We start from the raw sequence: 25026 nt of genomic DNA, 5'->3' as shown, positions 1-25026 counted from the left end.
AGTTCAGTGGCACGGAGGAGATGCTCCTTGAGCAGCTGCCGGACCCAGAGTATGAGTGACGAGGTAAGTACCTTTGGGGCGCGAGACCTGTTAGTCTGGAGTGACCAGGTCAGGGAGAAGGAGCAGCCTTTTCACCACGAAGGCAGTGCTGACTTCCACCCCGACCGTACTGCCCTCCGAGGGTCTCGGGGGTGGGGGGGGGGCTCTCCCCTCTGCCACCTCGGAGACTAATAATTTTGGGGCGGCCCCCTTAACTGCACATCTGTACCGCACCTCACAGGTTACGGGCATGGTGGATTATCACGCCAACTGCGCCGGGGATCGTTTGACTCGATAGGTCACCAGAATGAGCTTCGAGGAAGTACAGTAACTTCTTAGGTCCCAGAGCCAGGTTCCAAATCCAGGCGTTCCGTCGCCGGGCCGCTCGCTGTGGTCAGAGTCTGCCCCTGCGAGGCCTCAGCTCTGGGGACCCACGCTCACCTCCAGGCTCCCAGTCCAGACCTGCCCCCGCCGGCTCAGCCTCTGCCCCCCCCCCAAAACCTCCCTCCACCCCACCTCTGGCCCGCCCCTCAACTCTACCAGGTCCTGCCCTTTGCCTTTGACTGTGTCTTCTCTCGTCCTTCTCTTGGTCCAGGCCCCACGGCTCCTGTCTCCTCCTATCCCCAAGTGCCGCAGGCCTGCAGTGGGGACGTTCGTGCTTGCGCTCACCCTCGTGTGCCAGCCCTGTGTGTTCTGTTCTGTGCCCCCCACCCCCCGCCCCGGCCCGGGAGAGAATGAGAGGCAGGAGACGAGCCTGCCTGCAGCCCCGTCCAGGTGCCCCGGCTGTCCTGCCCTCTGGCTTTCTCCTGGTGGGTTTTGGCCTCTCTCTTCATTCTGCCGCTCTCGGTAACTAGTGTCGTGGGGCTGCGTACCCCGGGCTGCTTCTCACTCTGTTCCCTCAGCTCCGTGTGCCTCTGGCTGCCAGGGAGCGGGGCCGACTCACTCGAGCCCGGGCCAGGCCGTGGGGCCCCTGGACCAGCTGTCTCACATGGTGCCCGTGACCGTGCTACAGAAGCCCCCCCCCCCCAGCCCAAGCAGGCTGAGGTGCTGTTCCCCCAGGAAGGCCTGAGAGGAGCCCAGATCTGCGCCCAGGACGTCAGCAGTCCGCACCTCGTGATGCAGCAGGAGGCCAGGCGAGCGAGCGCCGTGGACGGGCCCTCAGGCTGCCCATCTGTCCAAGGACGGAGCTTGAAGTTGCCCCTTTTTAATGGTGTGCACACACCTGGGATGTCATGAAGTCGTATGTAGTGTGAACACTTTGTAATGTGGATTACATGTGGAACAGTTCATCTGCCTCGGTGCTGAACCAGCTCCTGTCCCTTCACCTCGATTCTAGGGGAGAGAAGCAAGAACGGGCAGTCACCAAATAAGTTTTGGAAGGGAAAGGAGACTCATGAATTTAGTGTGTTTCTTTTACGTTGGTGACAAGGCTGGGTTGAATGATTGATTGGCATATACTCCAAATGCTCAAAACCCCAGTGTTCTCGGAGGCCCGCTTTGAGAACCGTTGGGGTAAGTGACCTCAGAAGGTCTTTGTTGGCAACTCCGGGTGTTCAAGACCCCTCTGTCTGGTCCCCCGGCCAGTCATCTCCCCCCCCACCCGGCTCTGGCACTCACCAGGCTCTGTCCTTACATGTGTACCTCCGGTGCCAGTAGGGGACCCTCCTCCCTGCCTGAAACTGTGCCCAGCCGCCCAGGCCTCAGCCACAGTCCCCTCCCTGCCTCTCATGCTCTGTGCTCACGGCCCAGCCCACCCCAGGCCCTGTCTCTGCTGCTTCCTTCGCCAAGATTAGCTGCCCGGCCGCCTCTACCCTCTGAGAGGGTAAACGGCCTCCAGTGTCGCAGAGGGAGGCCTTCCAGTAGAAGGCATCCATCCCGTGTGGAGTACTGGTGGTCCCCACTCGTATGCGACTGTAGTCACAGACAGGCGCGAACGGAATGATAGGCGTGTTGTTAAGTATCCAAGAAGCAAATTATATAAGAAAAGTACCGCTTCTCCGATTTTGTTTTCCCGGATCTCAGTCTTGGCACTGGACAGATAAACGTCGGGTACCACGTGTGACAGGGTCTCTGTCTCTTGTGATTTTAACCCCGTTGCCCTGCACGGTGCTTGGTGATGTGAGAGCTTGGTGTATTAGAGCTATTACTAGACAAGACTCTGGTCGGTAGGGACAGGGCATCAGGATGTCAGGACAGGAGGAATGTCAGAGATCAGCCAGTTGTCTCACTTTTAGGAGCAGGCCCAGGAGGAGGAAAGTTCTCATCTGGGGTTGAATGTTTGTGCCTCCCTCCATCGCCCAGATTCATGTCGATGCCTTAACCTCCAATGTGTGTATTCAGAGATGGGGCCTTTGGGAGGCAGTTAGGGTAAGATGAGGTCCTGAAGGTGTCGCCCCAGGATGGAATTGGTGCCCTTCTAAGAAGAGGAGGACCGAGAAAGAGCTCTCTCCGTGCACGTGTGCCAAGGAAAGGCCAAGTGTGGACACGGTGAGAAGACAGCAGTCTGCCAGCCGGGAAGAAGGTTCTCAATAGACAGGGAATCTGCCGGCACCTCAGTGTTGGACATCCCAGCCTACAGAACCTTGAGAAATAAACGTCTGTTATTGAAGCCACCCAGTCTCTGGTATTTTGTTACAATGGCCCAAGCAGACTGACAGTTCTTGTTCAAAATCCTTTTGTTTCTGAAAAGTGTGACCAGCCCTGTGAACTCTGCCGGGTGCTACAGATACAGCCGTGAACAGAACGAAGGCCCCGCTGTCACGCACTGCTCATTCCAGAAAAAGACGGACGAGAAGCTCGGGCTGTGCCCAGTCCTACAAAGAAAATAGAGTAGGATAACCTGACGGTGAGTTGGGTCAGATGGTGAGGAGATGGCCGTCTCTGGGGGTGGCCTCTAAGATTGGACCTTGAAGACAAGAGCGAGCTAGGCTCTTAAGCCAGGGAAGAGAGTTCCAGGGAGAGGAAATGGCGAGTCCCGTGCAGGTTTCATTTTCTGTGGACATTAGAAATGGCAAGAGGGTTGCTTCTCATTAAAAGAAATGCTGTTTTAGAAGAGTAAGTGGCCCCAGCGCGTTAACCGTAAACACGGCGCAGAATTGCAGTTTTCCACAGCAAGAGTGACTTCGGGCTTTGGCTGAAACAGCTGAGTGGACCGTGGTACTACCACTTGAGGTGCAGATGTGGCCTGGAGATGTGGCTTGGGCAAAGGGAGAAAGACCAGGAGTGCTGTCTTAGCCGTGCTGAGTTTGAGATGTCTGGGATACCTCCAGTTGGAGTTGTTGCATGGATCTAGAGCTTAGTCGGGACTAACAGCATAAATTGAGGAGTCATTAAAAATATACAAAATGACCATTCAAGCCGGGGCCTGACTGGGCTCACTTACGGAGACATGGCGGTGCCTGTGGAAGCGGGAGAAGAATGTGTTTCAAGGAGGAGTCTACAAGGGGGCGCCTGGGTGGCTCAGTCGGTGAAGTTTCCAACTCTTGATTTCCGCTCAGGTCACGATCTCGTGGTTCGTGAGTTGGAGTCCCTTATCGGGCTCTGCGCTGACAGTGCGGAGCCCGCTTGGGATTCTCTCTCTGCCCCCCACCCCCTGCTCTAAATAAATAAGCTTAAAAAAAAAAAAAGGAGTCTGCAGAACCTGCTGCTTGGGGCTAGGTAGAGTGACCATTGGATTTGGTCACACGGAGTCTGATGGTGACATCAGGGAAAGTTTCAGTGCTGTGACAGGGGTATTGCCCTCTGGGGTGGGTGTGGAGGAAAGGGGAGGGGAGGAGGGTTGACCTTGCTATGAGCTCTGCTGGGGGGTCTTGGAGAAGGTAGCTCCGAGGGTGTGTTAAGCTGGAGCCCAGGAGCCTAGGCGTGTGCACTGAAGGAAAGTTTCAGGAGAAGGGGACCAATTGATGAGGCAGAACGGGGAGGGTGCGGTCAAAGGAACAATATTCCGGAAGCTAACAGAGATGAACCCCGGGCACAGAGGTGTGTCGGCATCTGATGGCAGCTTGCAGCTTCCACAGTTTCCGATGCCAGGCCGATCTCGTTTCCTTTCTCCTTCACACAAGATTGTTTTTTTTTTCTTTTTTCTTAAGTATTTTAAAGAGCTGATCATTTCACCCACAAGCGTTTTATTACATATCTTCACAGACAAGACTTTTATTCCTGATAGCCAGCATACCGTTATCGCACCTAACAAAACCAACTGTAATTCCTTAATATCTTCTCCTACCCAGTCTGTTTTCAAATGTCCTCCGTGATCTCAAATGGCTTCCAACAGGTCGTATAATTCAAGATGCAGACAGCACGTGGTTGATGTGCCTCAAATGCCCTGTAATCTGTAACAGCCCTCTTCCTTCTGTAGAACAGAGCGGGTAGACTGTCCTGTAAGACTTTCTGGATTTGGTCGACGGCATCCCAGGCTTGATGAGACTCGGGTTGAATTCTTTGGGCACGGATCCTCCACAGAGGTGGCTCCACGTTTGGCGCTCGTTGCATCGGATCAGGAAGTGCGCAGTGTCAGGTGACCCCACTCTGAGTGGTGGTTTAAGATTGATCTGTGGGCTCCGGTGTCCTCCCATCCATCCTGGTGTCCCCTTATGAACCCGTCCTCTCTGTACCTTCGGCATGTTCTTGATGCGTAGTCATCCTATCCAAGATTACTGTCTTGCCTTTTACTTGAGTCTACGTTGTCTTTCGGGAATGCTTTATCGTTTTAATCGTGAGGGTTTCGCACATTCTCGTGGAAGCTATTCTCAGGCATTTTATTGATTCTTTTTGTTATTATAACGATGTCTTTCCTTTCATCATCTTCAACAGGATGTTGCCCGAAGGGTTGTGTGAGTCCGCAAGTATGTATAACATGAATTATCGTTTCCTGTAAGCCAGTTTTATAGTCTTCTGTATTACTAAATTATCTCCTTATTTATAGCAGTTTTAATTTACTTTTTGGGCATTCCAGATATATAATGATAGTATCTACAAATAGAGCTATTATCTCCTCTTTCTTTCTAATTCTATGGTTATAACTGTCTTCTCTTGTCTAATACCGCCAGCGCTGTGGTAAGTAACGGAGATACTCGGCATTCTTTTATTTTCTTCATTTTATCAGGACAGCCTCTAGAGTTTTCCCCATTAAGTATGATCCTGGCTTAGGAGCTTGGATGTTTGTATTTTAGCGTGTTAAAGAAGTGTCTTTCAGTTCCTTTTTAGAATTTTATCTTGAATGGGTATTGAGTTTTGTTACACGCCTTTTTCATTTCTAAGGAGATGATCCTATGATACTTTTCTTACACTCTAATGATATCGTGTTAATATTAGGTTATGGACTCTTCCTTGCATTGCTGGAATGAACCCCACTTGGTCATGATGTAGAATGTGTTCATGTGCTGGTGGATCTCTTTGCTGATATTTCACATTTTTGCATCATAGCAAAAGAGGTCTAGAATTTTTCTCTACCCCCCCCCCCTTCCTCTCTGTGTCAAGTTTTGGCATCTAAGTTATATGCACTTTATAAAAATAATTTGGAGACTTTTCTCGTGTTATATCCTATTATAATATAAGTTACATTAGGCTTTTTTTTTTAAGCTTGGTAGAACCCATTCATGCCTGGTGCCTTTTTAGAAGGAGCACTTGTACAGTTTTCTATTTCTTCTGTGAAAATTGGTCTAAGTCCTCTCTCTCTCTCTCTCTCTCTCTCTCTCTCTCTCTGTACTGGAGTTAAGTAAGTTTTCCCGGGAAAGCATCAATTTCACCTAGGTTTTATATTTTATCTTCACAGCTATTCAGATTAGTCTCAGGACTTTTAATATTCTCTCTGGGGGATTACTGCCCCTTGTCTTTTCCTATTTTGTCTTTTCTGTGTGTTATCCCACTTAGTAAAATTAGGTTTGTCTGTTTCCCAGAGAACCAACTTTTTGATTCATTCATTCTTTTTTGTTTGTTTTCTATCTCACTGGTGTCTGTTTTTATATTTCATTCTTTATTTCTGTACTTCTTTGTTCTCCTTCTCCCGTTTTCTAGCTATTTCAAGTGGGTGTTTATATCCTTTTTAAAATTTGTAGCCAGATATATAGCAGTTTTATTTAAATGTAATTGACATCCCATACAATTCACATATTCAAAGTGTATAATTCAGTTGTTTTTTTCATATTCACATAGCTGTACAACCACCACAGTGACCAATTTTAGAACGTTTTCATTACCTCAGAAAGACACTGCACAGCCACTAGCGTGGACTCCGTGATACCCCCAAACTTCTCAGCACCAGACCATCGCTGATCTCATTTCTGCCCTATAGATGCAGCTATTTTGGAAACTTCATATAAATGGAATCCTACACTATGCGGTCTTCTGTGACTGGATTCCTTAGCATCATATTTTCAAAGGTCACACGTGTTCTAGCAAGTTTCAGTATTTCATTCCTTTTTATGACCAAATACTGTTCCATCATATGACTACTCCACATTTTATAAATTCATGGACATTTGGGTTATTTCCACTTTTTGCCTCTTATAAATAATGCTGCTACAGGTTTTCACATATAAGGTTTTGTGTGGACATATGTTTTTATTTCTCTTGGTTATATACCTGGGAGTGGAATCGCTGGGTCATACGGTAACTTGTTTTTGACTTTTTGAGGAATTGCCAGACTGTTTTCCACGGTGGCTGCATGTCCCCACCAGCAGTGTGTGAGAGTTCCTATTTCCCCACACCCTTGTCAACACTTAGGATGTGGCTTTCTGATTCTAGCCATCTAGTTGGCGTAAAATGGTATCTCATTGTGGTGTTGATTTGCGTTTTCCTGACAGCTGATGATGTTTATACATTTTCATGTGCTTATTGGCCATTTGCATATCTTCTTTGAAGAAATGCCTGTTAAGATCCATTGCCCGTTTTTTTAAGATTGAGGTATAATTGATGTACAGTGTATTAATTTCAGGTGTACGACCTAATGATCCAATATTTGTATGTATTGTCAGGTGATCACCACAGTAAGCCTAGTTAATATCCATCACCATATAGTTATGAAATTTTTCTGTGATGAGAACTTTATTTTATTTATTTATTTATTTATTTATTTATTTATTTATTTATTTAATGTTTACTTATTTTTGAGACAGAGACAGAGCATGAACGGGGGAGGGTCAGAGAGAGGGAGACACAGAATCTGAAACAGGCTCCAGGCTCTGAGCTGTCAGCATAGAACCCGACGCGGGGCTCGAACTCACGGACCGCGGAGATCACGACCTGAGCCGAAGTCGGCTGCTTAACCGACTGAGCCACCCAGGCGCCCCTGTGATGAGAACTTTAAAGATTACTTCCTTAGCAACTTTCAAATATACAATACTGTATTATTAACTGTAGTTACCATGCTGTATATTACATCTCCATAACTTGTTTATTGCTATTTTTTAAATGGGGTTATTTTCATTTTTATTACTGAGGTGTAAGACTTCTTTATATATTTGGATTCAACTCCCTTATCAAATGTAATTTACAAATATTTTCTCCTAACCTGCACGTTGTCTTGCCACTTGTTTGATGGTCTCCTTAAAAGCACAAAACTTCTTAATTTTGATGAATGCTAACTTATTTTTTCTTTTCTTACTTGTGTTTTTAATATTATATCTAAGAAAGCTTTGCCTAACTCAAGGTCATGAAGGTTTAGTCTACATTTTCTTCTAAAAGTTTTATGGCTTAAATTCTTAAAGTATATGGTCCATTTTGAGTTAATTTTTATGTATAGTGTGAGGTAGGGATCCATGTGTATAGCTAGTTGCCTCAGTGTCATTTGTCGAAAAGACTATTTTTCCCCCATTGAACTGTCTTAACACGCTTGTCAAAAATCAATTGACTATAAAAGTAAGGGTTAATTTCTGGATTCTCAATTCTTTTCCATTGATTGTGTGTGTGTGTGTGTGTGTGTGTGTGTGTGTGTGTGTGTGTATACATATACACAATCTGTTTTTATGTCTGTCCTTATGTCAGTACTACACTGCCTTGATTGCTCTATCTTTGTGATAAATTTTGAAATTGAGAAGTATGAGTCCTCCAATCTTTTTCAAGATTATTTTCGTTATTCTGGGTCCCTGGAATTTCCATATGAATTTCAAGATCAGTTTGTCAATTTCTGCAATGAAGTCAGGGGAGATTTTGATAGAGATTATGTTGAGTCTGTAGATCAATATGCAGAGAATTCCTATCTGTAATCTGCTCAGGGTGCCATAACCAAATGCCACAGATCAGATGTTTTGTTTCAACGGTTACCTTTATATTAATATCACAGGGTGGCATCCTTACTCCTTTGTAACACTGTCCAAGGAACATTCTGTAATGATAGACATGCTCTTTATTTGTGGTCTCCAATATGGAAGCTACTAGCTTCATGTGGGAGCACGTGGGTGGCTCATTTGGTTAAGTGTCTGACTTCAGCTCAGGTCATGATCTCGCAGTCCACGAGTTCAAGCCCTACATTGGGCTCTGTGCTGACAACTCAGAGCCTGGAACCTGCTTTGGATTCTGTGTTTCCCTCTCTCTCTTCCATTCTCCTGCTCACACTCTTCTCTCTCTCTCAAAAATAAATATTTAAAAATATTAAAACAAAAAAAGAAATGAAGTGTGAATTGTGGCCAGTATAATTGAGAAACTGAACTTAAGATTTTATTTTAATGCTAATGAATTTAAAATTTAAGTTGCCACATACAGTTGGTGGCTACCATGTTGGACAGTGCAGATCTTTTGGTTCCTTACTATGAACAATATTGAAATTAGTAACCTCTTCTTTCCCCCTCTTCTTCTTCTCCCCCAAAGTACTTAAAGTGGTATCTGTTTAGTGCTAAATGGTACCTTTCAGGGCACCAGCAAGCTTACTTACTATATAATTTTTCCCTTCTCTCCCCAGTTTTGATAGCTGAATTACATCTTTGTTATCAGAGGATATGACAAATACATAGTGTTCTTCACCCTATGCTTATTAGTCTTTATTCTACAGTTAAATATATTCAGTGCTCCTCAGTAGCTCTTAGCAAAAGCTTCTCTAAACATTTCTTGGTTGTCTGAAGCATATTATTTAGTAGATTACTCAGGAAGGCCACACAGTCGCATTATTCCCTGATTCCCTCAACTTTATCACAATTTGTCTATAGCCTTCATACTTGAAGGGCATTTGGGCTGAATTTTAAAAAATGGCTCAGAGTGCCTGGGTGGCTCAGTTGGTTAAACATCTGACTTCAGCTCAGGTCATGATCTCATGATTTGTGAGTTTGAGCCCTGCATTGAGCTCTGTGCTGACAATGTGGAGCCTGCCTGGGACTCGCTCTCTCTCTCTCTCTCCCCCCCTCTGGCCCCCTCCCCAGTTGCACTCTGTCTCTCTCTCAAAATAAGTAAATAAAAAACTTTTCAAGTAATGACTCACATTTTCTTTCTTGGGTATCTGTACTATGTTACTTAATTTTGTCCATTGTGTTTTAACTTAAAAGTATTGTGCGAAGGTGTAATACCTTGTAAATTACCTGGTCATTTTACCTATTCCAAAAGGATTTCTATTCTGTAAATTCTAATAAAATTAACAGACAGTGTCTTGGAGTTGACTGTTCTGGTCCAAGCACAACACCGTCCTGTTTAAATATACAGGTTTAAGTCAGTTTCTTGGTTTGTTTTCAGGAAAGTTTTCTTTAATAGTGGCTTATATTTGTTCACTCGACTACCTTTTACCTTCTGTCCTTGTGTTGTGTCGGGGGTGGGGCTGGGGAGGGGCCTATTATGCATATGTTGGATCTTCTTTGCCTCTCTTCTCTCCATCACTTTCTCTTGAATCCTTTTGATCTTTTTCTTCGACTGATTTTCTTTTTGTGTTTCCACTTTATACACTGTTTCTTTTTTTTCTATCCCCATTACTCTACTTGTTTTTGTCATTTGAGGAGACTGGAAAACCATGCCACTCTCACCACCTTGCCCCGATCCATGTTGTACTTAAAAGATACTTTGTTACTCTTTTTTTTTCCTCTCTCACCAAATAAGTTTATTTACAAAGTGGAAATACCTTTAGAAGCATACTAATTCTAAGAGATTCTTCCCCATCTGTCTATACCAGATGAGTCAACATGAACTGGTCCAGTGAAGTCATTGTCAGTGAGTGAATCCTCTTTGTGATAGCAAGTGAACTTCCAATGGCAAGCACCATTTATAAATCTAAGTGTGATATTTTCCAAGAAAATTTTCTTGCAAATACTTTACTATAACGAGCATTCATAGTTTTGAGGTGAAAAATCAACAGCACTTGGAACTATTAAAGCTGAACATTTCAATAATATGGGAGAGCTCTTTGCACAAACTCAACTTTGGAACCTGGTCCCGATGATGATGTGGTACTTACACAGCAGGTTGGGTTGATTGAGATGCTGATGACCTGGGCCTCGGGGCTTGGAGGGCCAAAAAAGCCAGAATCTAGGGTACTTGGCTGGTGTGCTCTGACCTGATGGTGCCTCCCTCCAACACTGGCCTCATCACCCACCAACCAAGGACACCAGGGAGCCGTGTCCACTGCCCTGCCTTTTTGGTTGGATTGTACTGGGTTAAATATCTGTGTGTCTCATTTCTACTGATCCGCTAACCTCGAGGGTCATGGATATCCACAGTAAACTTTCATCTTGGAAGGCACGCACAAATTTAGCCTATCTTGTGGAAGAAAAATAGACTCTAGCCATAATTTGATAATTCCGTCTGGCTCATCATGAAATCTGCAATTGTTATAATCTGTACACCAGTCAGGGTACACCGTCCTTGTAGACAAGATTTAATTTAGCCTGGAAGAGTCTAAAGGCAGGTATTCCCTTAAGAGAGCGATTCCAGTAATCCAGAAAAAAGGGGAGGAGAGCTGCTGCTATGATCTTCCTACTATCACTTAAATCCCATTGATCCTTAATTTCCGGCACAGTCCGAAGCACACTGTGATTGGGACAAAGCAAGTAATGATGCATTCGTGTTGATAAGATGAGAAGACTCAGGCCCAGATATTTTTGGTAACTCGCCTGAATCACACTGCCACAAGTGAGAAGATCAGGTATTGAATGTTATGCCCAGAATTCGTGATCCCCAAAGACCACCAGGGAGCCAAGTCCAATTCAAAAGCAAAGAGCCTTTATTCGAGCTAGCTCGAGCTCAGTCCCCTACCTGCACCAATGCAGCGGTGAGATACTGGAGAGAGGGAGCGAGTTTCAAATCACAAAGGTTTTATAGGGGTCTAGGGGCAGTTGGTGAGGTAATGGCTGTGGCCTCAGCCGATTGGCTGGGGAAGGGTCGTGGCCTCAGCCGATTGGCTGGGGAAGGGTCAGAGTCCTGTTATGCAGATCGCCGGGCATGTTTTGATCAGGAAGTTTGAACGGTTGAGCGGGAGGTTACTCAAGGGGAGGAGGCGTGGTCTGAGGTTTCTGCGATTTTCCCGGAAAGGGGGCATGTCGGGGACATAGTCACTCAAGGTGGAGGACACAGAACAAGATGGAGTTGGCCGGCGTAGGTCCACCCTTTCATTCCCCCCTTGTCATGTAGCTTGCGGACCCAATCATGGGACCGGCTGCATTTCTATTTTGTAATCCGGGCATGTATGGTGACAAGGGGAACAGAGTTTGGAGGTCTATGCAAAGTTCTGGGAACCAAGTGTCCCTGGGGTGGCTCTGGGAGGTCTGATTACGTATTGTCCCCAAGCTGGTGTCTATGATCTGCCAGGTGATGTTTTGGGGGGCGTGGGGACTCCTGGCAGCATGAGCAATGACAAGCAGAGTTAACAGAGTTACAAATACTAGGTGGGTCGAATGCGCTATAGCTTGAGCTTGAGCAGGTTGTGTTGGTCCCAATTGACGGCCCATCGCATGACGAAGTCCTTCCGGATCGAGGAGGGGTCCGCTGGCTGAACGTGGGTGTGATGGACCCAGGTCGCGATGCCGTCTACTTTGAGAGCAGTGGGGGTTGTCAGCACCATGATGTAGGGTCCCTTCCAGTGCGTCTCTCGGGTCTCTCGGTGGTGCCTCTTGATGTAGACCCAGTCTCCCGGCCTGTACTGATGAGGTGTCAGGGTCGGGCCAGCCTCATAGATGGCACGGAGGCACGGCCAAATGTCCTCGTGCACCTTCTGGAGCCCTCTCAAGGAAAGAAAAAGTACTTGATCTTTAAACTTAGCAAGAAGTTCAGCTCGAAGGTTGGGAATAATAGGGGGTGGCCTGCCAAACATGATCTCGTATGGAGTAAAACCCAAGGTGTAAGGAGTATTCCTAACCCGGTAAAGGGCATACGGTAGGAGAGTCAACCAGTCCCCACTAGTCTCCATGGTTAATTTGGTAAGGGTCTCTTTTAGGGTTCTATTCATTCTTTCTACCGGTCCTGAGCTCTATAGGAGCCTGGTTCCTTTTTTATTTGATGTGGCTCTCACGTTGGTGAGTTGGCAGGTCTTGCAGGCAGATACACCTTGCTCTATTTTGGTGTCCTGTTGGTGAATCTTGATTCCGGCATGTCGGATTAAGTCTTTTAATTTTCGGGCCCCCATGTGAGTGGACCGATGCATGTGCTCTAATATTGAGACTCCGAGCTGGTCTGGCAGCACGAGCTCCTTGTTAGGTGTATACCACCATCCCTTTATCTCCTGGGCCATGGGGAGTTTCTTGATCCGCTGTAACTCCTCCTGGGAGTATTTGGGCTGGTCTGGTAAAACCGGGTCTCTGGGTCCAGTAGTTGTATGGTCATGGTGGGGACTGAAGTAAGGGCTACTGCCTTGGCTGCCTGGTCAGCCTTTTGATTACCTCTAGCTACTGGGTTATCAGCTTTTTGGTGCCCTTGGCAGTGGATAATGGCTAGCTTGGCAGGAAGCCATAAGGCCCTAAGCAGGTTAAGTATCTCCTGCTTATTTTTTATAGTCCGTCCTTAAGCCACTGGGTGGTTCCAGGGGCCTAAGGCTTGAGCTAGAACCCCTTTTGCTATTCCCTTATGTTCGTCTACAAAGAGGTGGAAGGGCTTCATAATGTCTGGTAGGCCCAGGGCTGGGGCACTTAGGAGGGCCTTTTTTAACTGATTCTTTTTCAGCCCATTTAAATGTTTTCCCCTCTTTGGTAGCTTCATATAGGGGCCTGGCGATCTCAGCAAAACCTGGAACCCAGAGGCGGCAGTAGCCGGCTGATCCTAGGAATTCCCTTACTTCTCTTCGGGAGGTGGGAGTAGGGATCTTTAGGACAGTTTTTTTTCTGGCATCTGATAACCACCGCTGTCTGCCCTCCAGGATATATCCCTCTCCCTGCATATCTGAGCCTTCTTTGCGGATGCCCGGTACCCTAAGGCCCCCAGGGTAGCCAGCAGGTCCTGGGTCCCTCGCTCACAGTCTTTGGCCGTGTCGGCAGCAATCAAGATGTCATCTACGTACTGCAGGAGGGTGAGGCCAGGGTGCTCCCTTCAGTACTCACCCAGGTCCTCGTGTAGTGCCTCGTCGAAGATGGTGGGCGAATTTTTGAATCCCTGAGGTAGCCGTGTCCAGGTGAGTTGCCCACTGTAGCCCTCCTCCGGATCATGCCACTCAAAGGCGAACAAGGGTTGGCTCTGGGGTGCCAACGACAGACTTAAGAAGGCGTCCTTTAAATCTAGTACAGTATAGCAGACCCTGGAGGGCGCCAAGGAGCTCAAGAGAGTATATGGGTTGGGAACAGTTGGGTGTATGTCCGCGACCCTCTTATTTACTTCCCGGAGGTCTTTTACCAGTTGGTAGTCATTTGTGTGAGGCTTTTTGACCAGCAGTAGGGGGTGTTCCAGGCAGACTGGCAAGGAACTAGTACCCCTAGGCGTCGTAGTCTCCAGATGTGTGGCTGGATCCCCTTCCGGGCCTCCTGAGACAGGAGTATTGTTTGATCCTTACCGGACTCTCTCCTGGCTTGAGCTCTACCAGGCCTGGGGTCCTGTGAGCGGCTAGTCCTATCTCCACCCCCCCCCCCCACCACCGTCTCTGCCCAAACCGAGGGGAATTCTTGTAGCCATCTGTCTATATTATCTTCTCTTGGGAGCACCTCCTGGTGGAGGCGGTATTCATCCTCCAGTTTCATGGTCAGGACCCAGATGGGGTGGCCCTTGCCATCGGTGACCTGAGGCCCCCCTTGTCTGAAAGTTATCTGAGCTCCAATCTTGGTCAGTAAGTCCCGTCCTAACAGCGGGAAGGGACATTCTGGTATTACCATAAAGGAGTGGGATACCCAACCCGTTCCCAAATCTACCGTTCTTCGGGTAGTCCATGAATACTGGCTCATACCAGTTGCCCCTTGTACCCAGGACTTCTTGCTGGCTAGTTTTCCTTGTGGGGTGCGGAGGACCGAATGTTGTGCTCCGGTGTCGACGAGGAAGTCAACAGGGGTCCCCTCCACTTTAAGAGTTACCCTGGGTTCGGGGAGAGGGTCCGAACCCCGACTCCCCTAATCACTCAGTTCATCTAGCTCTAGGACTTTTACTCGATCAGTCTTGCTTCCCTTCCCGCCGGCCCTTTTTGGACAATCTCGGGCCCAATGCCCTATCTCCTTGCAGTATGCGCACTGATCCTTCTGCAGCCTCTGCTTCCCCCCCTTGGTGGTTCCTTTACCTTTTCTTGCGTCGTCTGCCAGCTGCCGGAGACGGTGGTCTCGTTCCTCAGGGAAGTCAGCAGTGGTAGCTGGTAGTATTCTGGCCAGGTTTCGAGTCTGCTTACTGCTGGCAGCCGCCATGACGCAAGCCTGCTTGTCCTCAGGAGGCTCCCGGTTATTATATACCTTTTCGGCTACCACCAGTAAGTCCTGCAGACTTTTTTCTCCTAGTCTATCTATTTTCCATAATTTTCTCCTAATGTCTATGGCCGATTGGTTTACAAAGGCCATGATAACAGCTGCTTTTTTTCCAGAGCCTCTGGATCCATGGGGGGGGGGGGGGGTATAGGTACGGAATGCCTCCATGATCCGTTCTAAAAAGGCAGCCGGAGATTCATCTTTTCCCTGTTGTACATTTCCTACCTTGGCCAAATTGGTTGGCTTTCTAGCAGCCATTCGGAGACCCCCCCATTAGAGTCTGGTGGTAGACCCGGAGCCTCTCCTTACCTTCTGCTGTGTTGAAATCCCACTGGGGCCGAGTTAAGGGGAAGGAGGCATCTATCTGAGCCTGGTTGGTGATGGGATTCCCGTCTGCGCCCGAACTAGTTTTCGGGCCCCATTGAGGATTCTTTCTCTTTCTTCAGTCGTGAACAGGACCTGCATAAGCTGCTGGCAATCATCCCACGTGGGCTGATGAGTAAAAAGAACAGAGTCTAATAAATCAATAAGCCCTGCCGGTTTCTCGGAAAACTTAGGATTCTGAGCTTTCCAATTGTAGAGGTCACTAGTGGCGAAAGGCCAATAGTGATGGGGCTGATTCCCCTCTGCCTCTGGGGGTCCGGTGGCTCGCAGGGGCAGAACAGTGGAGTCGGCGGCGGAGGCGGATTGCTCCCTCTGAGCCCTTTGTCTGGTAAAGGGCGGGCTTCCCACTGGAGGGTTTCCGCCTCCCGCTCTCGGAACAGCGTCTGCCTCCCCCAGAGGGGGAGGATGGTGTTCTTCCAGCATCCTAGGGGGGTTATATGGGGGAGGAAAAATTAATTCTTCTTCAGTCCCCCCTTGTAGGACAGGGTAGAGGGGTGCTGAAGGCTGAGTAAGACTTTTCTTGTTTTCCTTCTTCTTTGTCCCCTGCAAAGCAAGAATGGGTTTTGGCTCCAGAGGGAGCGGGGCTAGGAAGGGCCTAAGCCAAGAGGGTGGGTAGAGGGGTAGTCTGAGTCTGTCCCATAACATCCGTCCAGTAAGTCCACAGAACAAAACAGAGAAACACAGAAACAGACAAACAGAGGGCCCTTAGAAACAGTCTTCCAACTCCATGGAAGCAAAACTGAAAGCTAGCTCAGACCTTTGAGGGGCTTCCACGTCCCTCCAAAACTGATGAGGGGATTCCACGTCCCTCCAAAACCGATGAGGGGATTCCACGTCCCTCCAAAACCGAAAGCTAGACGATGGCCTCACGCTGACTGGCGGGAGCGACCCGCCTCGTCTCAGACCTTTGAGGGGACTCCACGTCCCTCCAAAACCGATGAGGGGATTCCACATCCCTCCAAAACCGATGAGGGGATTCCATGTCCCTCCAAAACCGATGAGGGGATTCCACATCCCTCCAAAAGGGAGGATCAGAACGTCTTCCGAAACTCCTGGCCCGTGGTCCTCCAGTGCGTCCACTTAGACCGCGTCAGGCACTATCAGAATTTCAGAAATGAGCTCACACAGAAAAGACAGAACAAACAGACAGACACTAACCGTGGCCAGTCAGGCTCTCCGGGTCGGGGGTCCCTCGGGGGTCTTGGGGATCCCGGATGAGCCCCCAAATGTTATGCCCAGAATTCGTGATCCCCAAAGACCACCAGGGAGCCGAGTCCAATTCAAAAGCAAAGAGCCTTTATTTGAGCTAGCCCGAGCTTAATCCCCTACCTGCACCGACGCAGCAGTGAGATACCGGAGAGAGGAAGCGAGTTTCAAAAGCACAAAGCTTTTATAGGGGTCTAGGGGCAGTTGGTGAGGTAATGGCTGTGGCCTCAGCCGATTGGCTGGGGAAGGGTCGTGGCCTCGGCCGATTGGCTGGGGAAGGGTCGGAGTCCTGTTACGCAGGTCGCCGGGCGTGTTTTGATCAGGAAGTTTGAACGGGTGAGCGGGAGGTTACTCAAGGGGAGGAGGTGTGGTCAAGGTGGAGGACACAGAACAAGATGGAGTTGGCCAGCGTAAGTCTACCCTTTCATTGAATACACATCTGTTTTTACCCCCAAGGCCAAGCTCTGTCCACTCTACACACTGTGACGTAAATTAACATTTCTTGTGATATGGTTAAGATCTCAGCGGGGCAGGAGGGCGTGCACTTGGAGATGCTTGGCTCCTCCAACATAAAATGGCACACTTAAGAGGTCAAGATTAGGCCACCTCCAGGACCACCTGTCATGCGAGGTCAAAGCCCCCTATTATCCTGCTGAACTACTGTCAACAGAATTGTATGATTCTGTAGACCGTAGAGTTTGTTCCTTGTGACTCACAAAACATCAACAGACCCGTTTTCTATAGTTAAAAAAAAAAAAGATTTAATTTAGCCTGACGCTGCCACCTCCATGTCACCCTTCACTGTCACTCCAGTAGGGCCTCGCACTCCTCCCCACCATCACCCCTTATTTCAGAGCGCCAGCATCCGCTGATTTCGTCTGGCTTCTGGATGCTCCGCCAGGCCTCTCATTCTTGTTCCAGACACATCACTCCATCCCCCACCGGGCACCGCTCGGATTCCTTCACCACTGTAGGTGACAGACTTTGGGGGCTTGTTTGGAGTTAAGTTTGAGGGTTTGGGGAGGTTTGTGGGTTAACATTCAGACGATACCTTACAGTGGGATATTAGACCCTCGTTTTGCAAAACTCTCTTAGCCACTGCTAGATTAAAACCCCTCCCCTCCCCTTCCCTCCCCTCCCCCATTAAGCCCAACACTTCTTTTTGGGCTCCTCCCTCCCTCCCAGACCCTTCCTACTATAGCTAATCCTTGAAAAGCTAACATTCTTACTTTAGTGTGCAGAACAACTCGTTCTGTGTGCCTCGGGGCTAGCTCATCAGTGATTCAATGCCCCATCTCTGTGTTCTGGTAAATAAAAGACAATCCCAAAAAGAAACTATGTCTCTGTCTCCTAGGAGCCAGGGCTGCTGTGGCCAATTATGGGTTCTTTATTTTCTGTCTCCTTTCTTGCTCGTGTACCTACTCAGAGTGTTTGAGCTGAGAAGGAAGAAGGGCGGGAGAGTTTGCACAGACAGAACCCATGGAGGAACACTTACTGGAAATCATGTGGGAGGTGGCCCGCTGCAGGGAGTCCTTGGGTGCTCCTGGTGGGCAGAGGCCAGGAGAGGGGACTGAGCCAGGCCCAGGATTGAGAGCAGGCCCACTGGGCTAAGAAAGTGCCATTCTAAGAACCTCCCCCTCGGGGAAGTATGGTTCTAATGATGCCTCTTTCATGCACATGAAAATAGGATCTTTGATTGCCCACTTTGCTCAAAGTTAACAGAGTTGGTAAGTAGCAGGCTTGGAGTAAAGGGGGCTCCTGGCCCTGGGCACGCTCTTGGTCATGGTGTTATTATTGTGCACTCTAGGAAGACAAGCACACTTAGATGGAATGCCAGTCAACCTCCTTACTCAGACCCCCAGTGAAGTGTTTGACCTCTCAGAGGCACCGTTTCCACACCTATAATAAGATAGGTGCGTTGAAACCTATCTCGTAATGTCAAGATCAAATCAATGTGAAGTCTACCATCAAAGTAGGTTCGATAAAAATCAGTATTCCTTTTTTATGACGTTTTCTGTATTTTGTGAAAAGGATCATTAACAGCATCTTTACGGTTGCTTTAAGGCTGATTGAAGCATCTTTAATCCGTTTCTAAGATTGTTTTACTTTGTAAAAAAGTCATAAGCATTGAGGGACAAATCCAGTGCCTGTTCCTTGATTTTGAGTTTAATAGAATTTAAACAGGAGGGAACGAATGACTATTGGTTTGTAGCTAGAGATGAAAAAATGTTGCAAGCATGATCCAATTTGATCTGTAAAAAAAAAAATCACACAATTGGCAGATTGAAGGGCTCGCCTTTAAAACGACTACACATAATCAGGTCGATTTTTGCTCTGTGTTACAACTGCCTTTCCCCCAACATTTCTGCTTTCCTTGGCGACTGTTTAACAGGGTGGCAAGTGCCCTCAGCCCTGTTTCCTCCAGGCTGCCTAAAATGAATTTATCCAGGTGTTAATGCCACAGAAGGAGAAGGTAAACTTGAAATAACACTGTATTATTAGCTTTGTAGCTACTTAAAACAAAGGTCTTTGCATATATAAAGACAAGAATGAAACTCGTATATTATGCATTTTTATTCTCACATTTCTGCATAATCCTTTTCTTAAAGACAGATTTGTAAATACCATACCCTGGATTTCATTCATTAATCCCAGTTTTTAAAAACTCTTTTAATGTTTATTTTTGAGAGACAGAGAGGGACAGAGCACAAGTGGGGAAGGAGCAGAGAGAGAGGGAGACACAGAATCCGAAGCAGGCTCCGGGCTCTGAGCTGTCAGCACAGAGCCCGACGTGGGGCTGGAACTCAGGGACCGCGAGATGATGACCTGAGCCGAACTCTGCGCTTAACTGACTGAGCCACCCAGGTGCCCCACTTTTTAGTTTTTCAAATGAACTCAACTCCTTCGGTTCCGAGAGGCTCCAGGTAATCCGCCCACTGGTTGGCACGGCCAGGTTGGCACTTCCCAAGGTGTGGGAAGCAGTGGAGTCTGGAGGCTGCATTTTAGTCCCAACCACTGACTAATCTGCTCTAGGAACGAGTCCTACCAGCCCCTCTCCGCACTTGAGTCACCTCCTCCGTCAAGAAAGGGAGTTAGGCTAAAATGAAATGACAATGTACGAATTACTGTGGTGTGTAATTAATATAGATTCTCTCCTTTTAGCCTTTTAAAGAAGTACTTTCATTGCCCCCAGTTTCCTGGTGAAGAAACAGCCTCAGGGACGGTTAGCTGTCCAAGGTGAGTATGTGGTGTGGCTCAGATGTTCCCAGAATCGGCCCTATTTCTGGCCTCCAGTTTTCATATGTTTAATGCAGTCTTTGGCCCTGAGCTAAGTGCACAAATACAGAGCTCTCTGGGGCGCACTTTCCAGCACAGAAGGAAGCACCATGATGGGGTAAATGGAAGGCAGGGATCAGGAATACAGGAAGTTCCGGCTGCGGAAGGGCCGACCAAGCAAGCAAGCCCCTCTCAGGAGGGGACACTCCAGCTGAACCCAGAGCCATAAGAAGGTACCGGGGAAACCAATTAAGTTAAGGAGTCAGAGGTCAGCAAACTTTTCCTGTCAAGGGCCAAATAGTAAATATCTTGGCTTTATGAGCCATGAAAGTCTCTGTTGTGGCTACTTGGCCATTGTTGTATGGAAGGCACCCCCGCATAATGCATAAATGATGAGCACGGCTCTCTTCTAACAAAACTTTATTTATAAAAACAGGTGACTGGCCAGATTTGGCCTATGGGCTATAGTTCGCTAGCCGCTGTTTTAGATGGTAAATACTAAGTTATAAGGTACCGGCAGTGAAGGTATTTAGGTAAGTGGGTAGAGAACCATTTGTAATTACTTGTTGGGTTTTTTTTCTCAATTTTTTATTTTTATTTGTTTTTTTGAATTACATTTATTTTATTTTTTATAATTTACAGCCAAATTAGTTAGCATCTAGTGCAACAATGATTTCAGGAGTAGATTCCTTAGTGCCCCTTACCCATTTAGCCCATCCCCCCTCCCACACCCCCTTTAGTAACCCTCTGTTTGTTCTCCATATTTCAGTCTCTTCTGTCTTGTCCCCCTCCCTGTTTTCATATTATTTTTGTTTCCCTTCCCTTATGTTCATCTGTTTTGTCTCTTAAAGTCCTCATATGAGTGAAGTCATGTGATATTTGTCTTTCTCTAATTTCACTTAGTATAATACCCTCCATCCACTTAGTTCCAAATGGCACGATTTTATTCTTTTTGATTGCCAAGTAATATTCCATTGTGTGTGTGTGTGTGTGTGTACATATATAAATATATATGTATATACCACACCTTTGTCCATTCATCCATCGATGGACATTTGGGCTCTTTCCATACTTTGGCTATTGTTGATGGCACTGCCATAAACATGGGGGTGCATGTGTCCCTTCGAAACAGCACATCTGTATCCCTTGGATATATACCTAGTAGTGCCATTGCTGGGTCGTAGGGTAGTTTTATTTTCAGTTTTTTGAGGAACCTCCATACTGTTTTCCAGAGTGGCTGTACCAGCTTGCATTCCCATTCATTTTTTTAAATGTTTACTTACTTTTGAGAAAAAAAAGAGACAGAGGCATGAGCAGGGAAGGGGCAGAGAGAGGGAGACCCAGAATCCAAAGCAGGCTCCAGGCTCTGAGCTGTCAGCACAGAGCCCGATGCGGGGCTCAGACTCATGAACTGTGAGATCATGACCTGAGCCGAAGTCAGTCGCTCAACCGACTGAGCCCCCCAGGCGCCCCTGTAATTACTTGCTTTTTGGTGGGGCGTGTTTATCTTTCAGCTCATCAATACCAACTTTAACTGCACAAGTGAGCCGTAAGTACATTTTCCTCCTAAGAAAATAAAACATTATAAATCAAAGCCCTTTGAGCACACCCCAAACCTGGAGCCCGTCACAGGAGTATTTTTTAGTTTTGAGTGTATCATTATAGGTTTTGTTTTCAATATAGCACTTATATTTATCAATATCTGATGAGCTGTGTCATACAATTTTAGTTTCTGCTGGCGGGTGAGGGATGTAAGCGGCAGCCTAAGTACAGGAGGGGTCGCACCTCCTGCCTCCCCTTGGCCCTCATCTCCTGCCACTAAGGAGAGGAAGCACTTGATAGGTTTCCCTGGCTTTTGAAGGTCAATCAGGTCATCAGTCAGGCTCATCAGGTAAATAGCATGAAGTCTTTGAAATGGTGGACCCAGCATCATGCCCCATGAAACGCCAAGGCTCAAGGTCCGGAAGGGTTCATATACCCTGGGGCAAGACAATGAACGTGTGCTGCTTCCCTTCCCAGTAAAGACAGACTGTTTCTATCCTCTCTGATGGAGATTGCTGGCTTGCAACAATCCATCTTGGAGAGCCTGGGTGGCTCGGTCGGTTAAGCATCCGACTCTTGGTTTCGGCTCAGGTCATGACCTCACAGTTTGTGGGTTTTGAGCCCCGTGTTGGGCTCTGCCCTGACAGTGCGGAGCCTGCTTGGGATTCTCTCTCCCCCTTCTCTCTCTGTCTCTGCCCCTCCCCTGCTCATGCTCTCTCAAAATAAATAAATTCAAAAAATAAATAATCCATCCCAGACCCGGTGAAAACAGATGTACCAGAGAAGCTTCACAGAATTGCCCAGTCGGTCTCTGGCCTTCTGAGGTTTGCAGTCAGGAACTGAAAGTTGAAACAACTATCAGCCCATTGTATGAACATGATTTGGTCTAGCGGTAGTTTTCTGTTGGGTTTAGAAAGTAAGAAGGCAACCTGGGTTCAACCGACTTTGGCATTTTACCTGGCAGATAATTCAGAACAGGGCAGAGGAGTCCTGATTTGCGAAGGAGCGTTTGCAACATGGAATCTAAGCTGGTGAGGGATCAGTGAAGAAGAAACCATTACATGGGATCTTTATATATTCAGAAAATAAGTCCTTTGCCAAATTTCCTCTACATGCTTGTTTTTTTTTTTTAATGTTTGTTTGTTTGTTTAGAGAGACAGAACATGAGCAGAGGACATGGGCAGAGAGAGAGAGGGAGACAGAAAATCCAAAGCAGGCTCCAGGCTCTGAGCTGTCAGCAAACAGCCCCACGCAGGGCTCGAACCCACGAACTGTGAGATCATGACCTGAGCCGAAGTCGGACACTGTAACCGAATGAGCCACCCAGGTGCCCCTATATAAGTGTTTTCAATGGGACCCTTCATTATTTTTTTCTGACTCATACCTGCGTACAAGAAAACAGGCTTTGTGTGTTAAATATATAACCACTTGCCTTCTTGAATTGTCTTATCGGTTCAGATATATTCGGGTGGTAAATGTTTTCCTCACGATGATTTGGAAAGTCTGTACAGTACGTTTGGAGGTTTATGTAATCAGTAGCTCGGTTTGTTATTCACCAGCCTCTCAGCCCTCCACCTTGAACGATGATGTAGTGTATTTGTGCTCCCTCCCACGGCCCGCTCTCGCCCACCACCGCCGGTTTTCATTGGTTTAATGAGTCTTAGTTTTTCTGGGAGTTACTTTTCCCCTTTATGTAATAAGTTCCTAACTCTGTTACTTGGCCTTTCCTGAAGCCCTTTCCATGAAGACCGCTATGTACTTACTCTACCCTGCCTTCTCATTCCTCTTCCCAATATTTGGAAGCAAACACTATTACGATTTTCATCTTGTCATACTTTAGAAGCGTAAGGGGCGCCTGGGTGGCTCAGCTCAGGTCATGATCTCACAGCTCGTGAGTTCGAGCCCTGCGTCGGGCTCAGTGCTGACAGCTCAGAGCCTGGAGCCTGCTTTGGTTTCTGTCTGTCTGTCTGTCTCTCTCTCTCTCTCTACTCTCCTCCGCTCATGCTCTCGGTCTCAAAAATAAATAAACATTAAAAACAAAAGAAGTATAATGCTCCACGCTCTAAGCAGAATTCCTAAGAGTGGCTGATTGGGCCCAGATCTTTCTCTAGACCCACACAACACCTCCACTCACAGGGCGCTGTTCCACATGCATCTGCAACTCAATACCCAAAATCGAACACGTCACTTTATTTACCCTAGATCTCTGCTGCTCGCATGTTCCCAACTCAGGACCAGTGGGCCAAACGAGACTCCGAGGGCATATCCTTGACTCCACCTCTTGCTACTTCCAACGTCTGCCCATCACCAAGTTCGATCTGTTCTCTCTCCTCAGTCGCTCGTGTGTGTTCATTTCTCTCCATCCCCGCAGCCTCTGCTTGGCTGTGCAGAGGAGGAAGAGAGGGATGGGGACTCAGGGGACTCAGGCTCTGGCCCCGGCTTTGCCACTTCTGATGACAGACCGGGGCACATTGCCGGGGCAACAGACCTGCCTTTCTCCTAGGCTTGCTTTCAGGATCAAAGTTGGAAATCAGACTGTGTGTTTCATTCATAATCTGTAATGGAAAGTGCTGTGTAGATGGCAGTGTCATGTAGAGGTGAGGATTCTTCTACCCTGATTCTTCCTCCAGGAAGCCTCCCTGGATCACCCAGCAGCAGGACAACCACCCCTTCATTCTCTTGCCACACTTTGGCCTCAGTTGCATTCAGTGCTGATGCACAGTCCTTGGCTCTGCGGCGAAACTGAGCCCCGTGAAGGCGGGGACCGACTCCTACTCACTTCTCTTTCCCTAACACTCGGCACAGGGTCTGGCACAAAGTTGAGGTTCCATAAATGTGTGCAGGACCTGGCCAGAGGCCCTCCGGAAGCTCCTATACTTGAGAACAAACAACTGCACCAATGAGTGACAAGGCTCGGGCAGAGCTATCACAGAGAGGAGACTCAGAACGTGAAGTCTTTAATGGTTCCCATGGAGGAAGATGTCCAGTGGGTGACACGGCCCGGAAAGAGCCAGGGCTGGGCTCACCCAGGATGCAGACATCCAGGGACGTGTGACCAGCATCTGTTGCCGTTGGTCAGTGCCCAGGCCACATGGGGAGTGCAGAGTTTCCAACACGGCCCCTGGTTTTGGCCGAGTGGAAGGACACTCACGGCACGTCCTTCATGGTGCTGATTGTGGCCAGTGATTCCGACATACAGGGTGGCCCCGAGGCACCCATGCAAAGTAATTAAACCACCTGTATATTGCCCATAATTCTTTAAAAAAAAGATAAATTTTCCTCATGTTCCTGGACAACCTTTCGTTTGTACATTAAAATCTTTAACACAGTCCCTCGTAGCTAGTTTTTTTAAGTCTTCAGATCCTTGTAGGTGGGGCCGGGCCACGTTTTCTCACCCTGCCCTGAAGCCAACTGTCACGACGTTTTAGGACCAGACTTTAAGGAGGCCACACCACACACGCACACCCCACTCATGAACACGTGGAGCAAGCATTTAGAAAACACACAGAGCACGTAGGCGGCCACATGATGGCTTCTGGCTCGCATGCGTCAGCACAGTGTGGCCATCCTGAATATGTGCTGGGAGTGATTTTAAACATTTTGATGTGCTTTTCTCTTTGCTCCCTCCCGTACCAAGCTTCTGTCTCAGGTGGCCTTAGACATCCACCTCCCAGAAGAAAGGGCAGACTTAGTCTTTGCTCCAAGACAACAGGGAGCAACAGAAGGCTTTTGGCATTTGCACCTGGACTCCGCAGGACGGCACCCTGACCAGACAGGCGGCCGTCTTGTAGGACGATCTCCAGAT

At 47.7% G+C, this 25026-nt stretch overlaps 1 long non-coding RNA gene across 3 annotated transcripts; it reads left to right on the top strand.

Moving 5' to 3' along the window:
• Positions 1-24552, top strand: LOC122239699. 3 transcript variants are annotated; one of them, XR_006219075.1, is made up of 3 exons: positions 1-63; positions 19566-19640; positions 23424-24552. It is a non-coding gene; the product is annotated as an uncharacterized LOC122239699 (long non-coding RNA). The 3 variants fall into 3 exon arrangements; XR_006219076.1 differs by lacking the exon at positions 1-63 and adding an exon at positions 16778-16813 and having other exon boundaries at positions 23852-24552; XR_006219074.1 differs by lacking the exon at positions 1-63 and adding an exon at positions 16778-16813.
• The last annotated feature ends 474 nt before the right edge of the window (positions 24553-25026 follow it).

The sequence above is a fragment of the Panthera tigris genome, chromosome B3 (assembly GCF_018350195.1).
Source record: "Panthera tigris isolate Pti1 chromosome B3, P.tigris_Pti1_mat1.1, whole genome shotgun sequence".
In the NCBI taxonomy this organism is placed as follows: Eukaryota; Metazoa; Chordata; class Mammalia; order Carnivora; family Felidae; genus Panthera; species Panthera tigris.
Note: the sequence above shows the minus strand (reverse complement) of the source record. Positions and strands in the feature narration are given on the sequence as shown.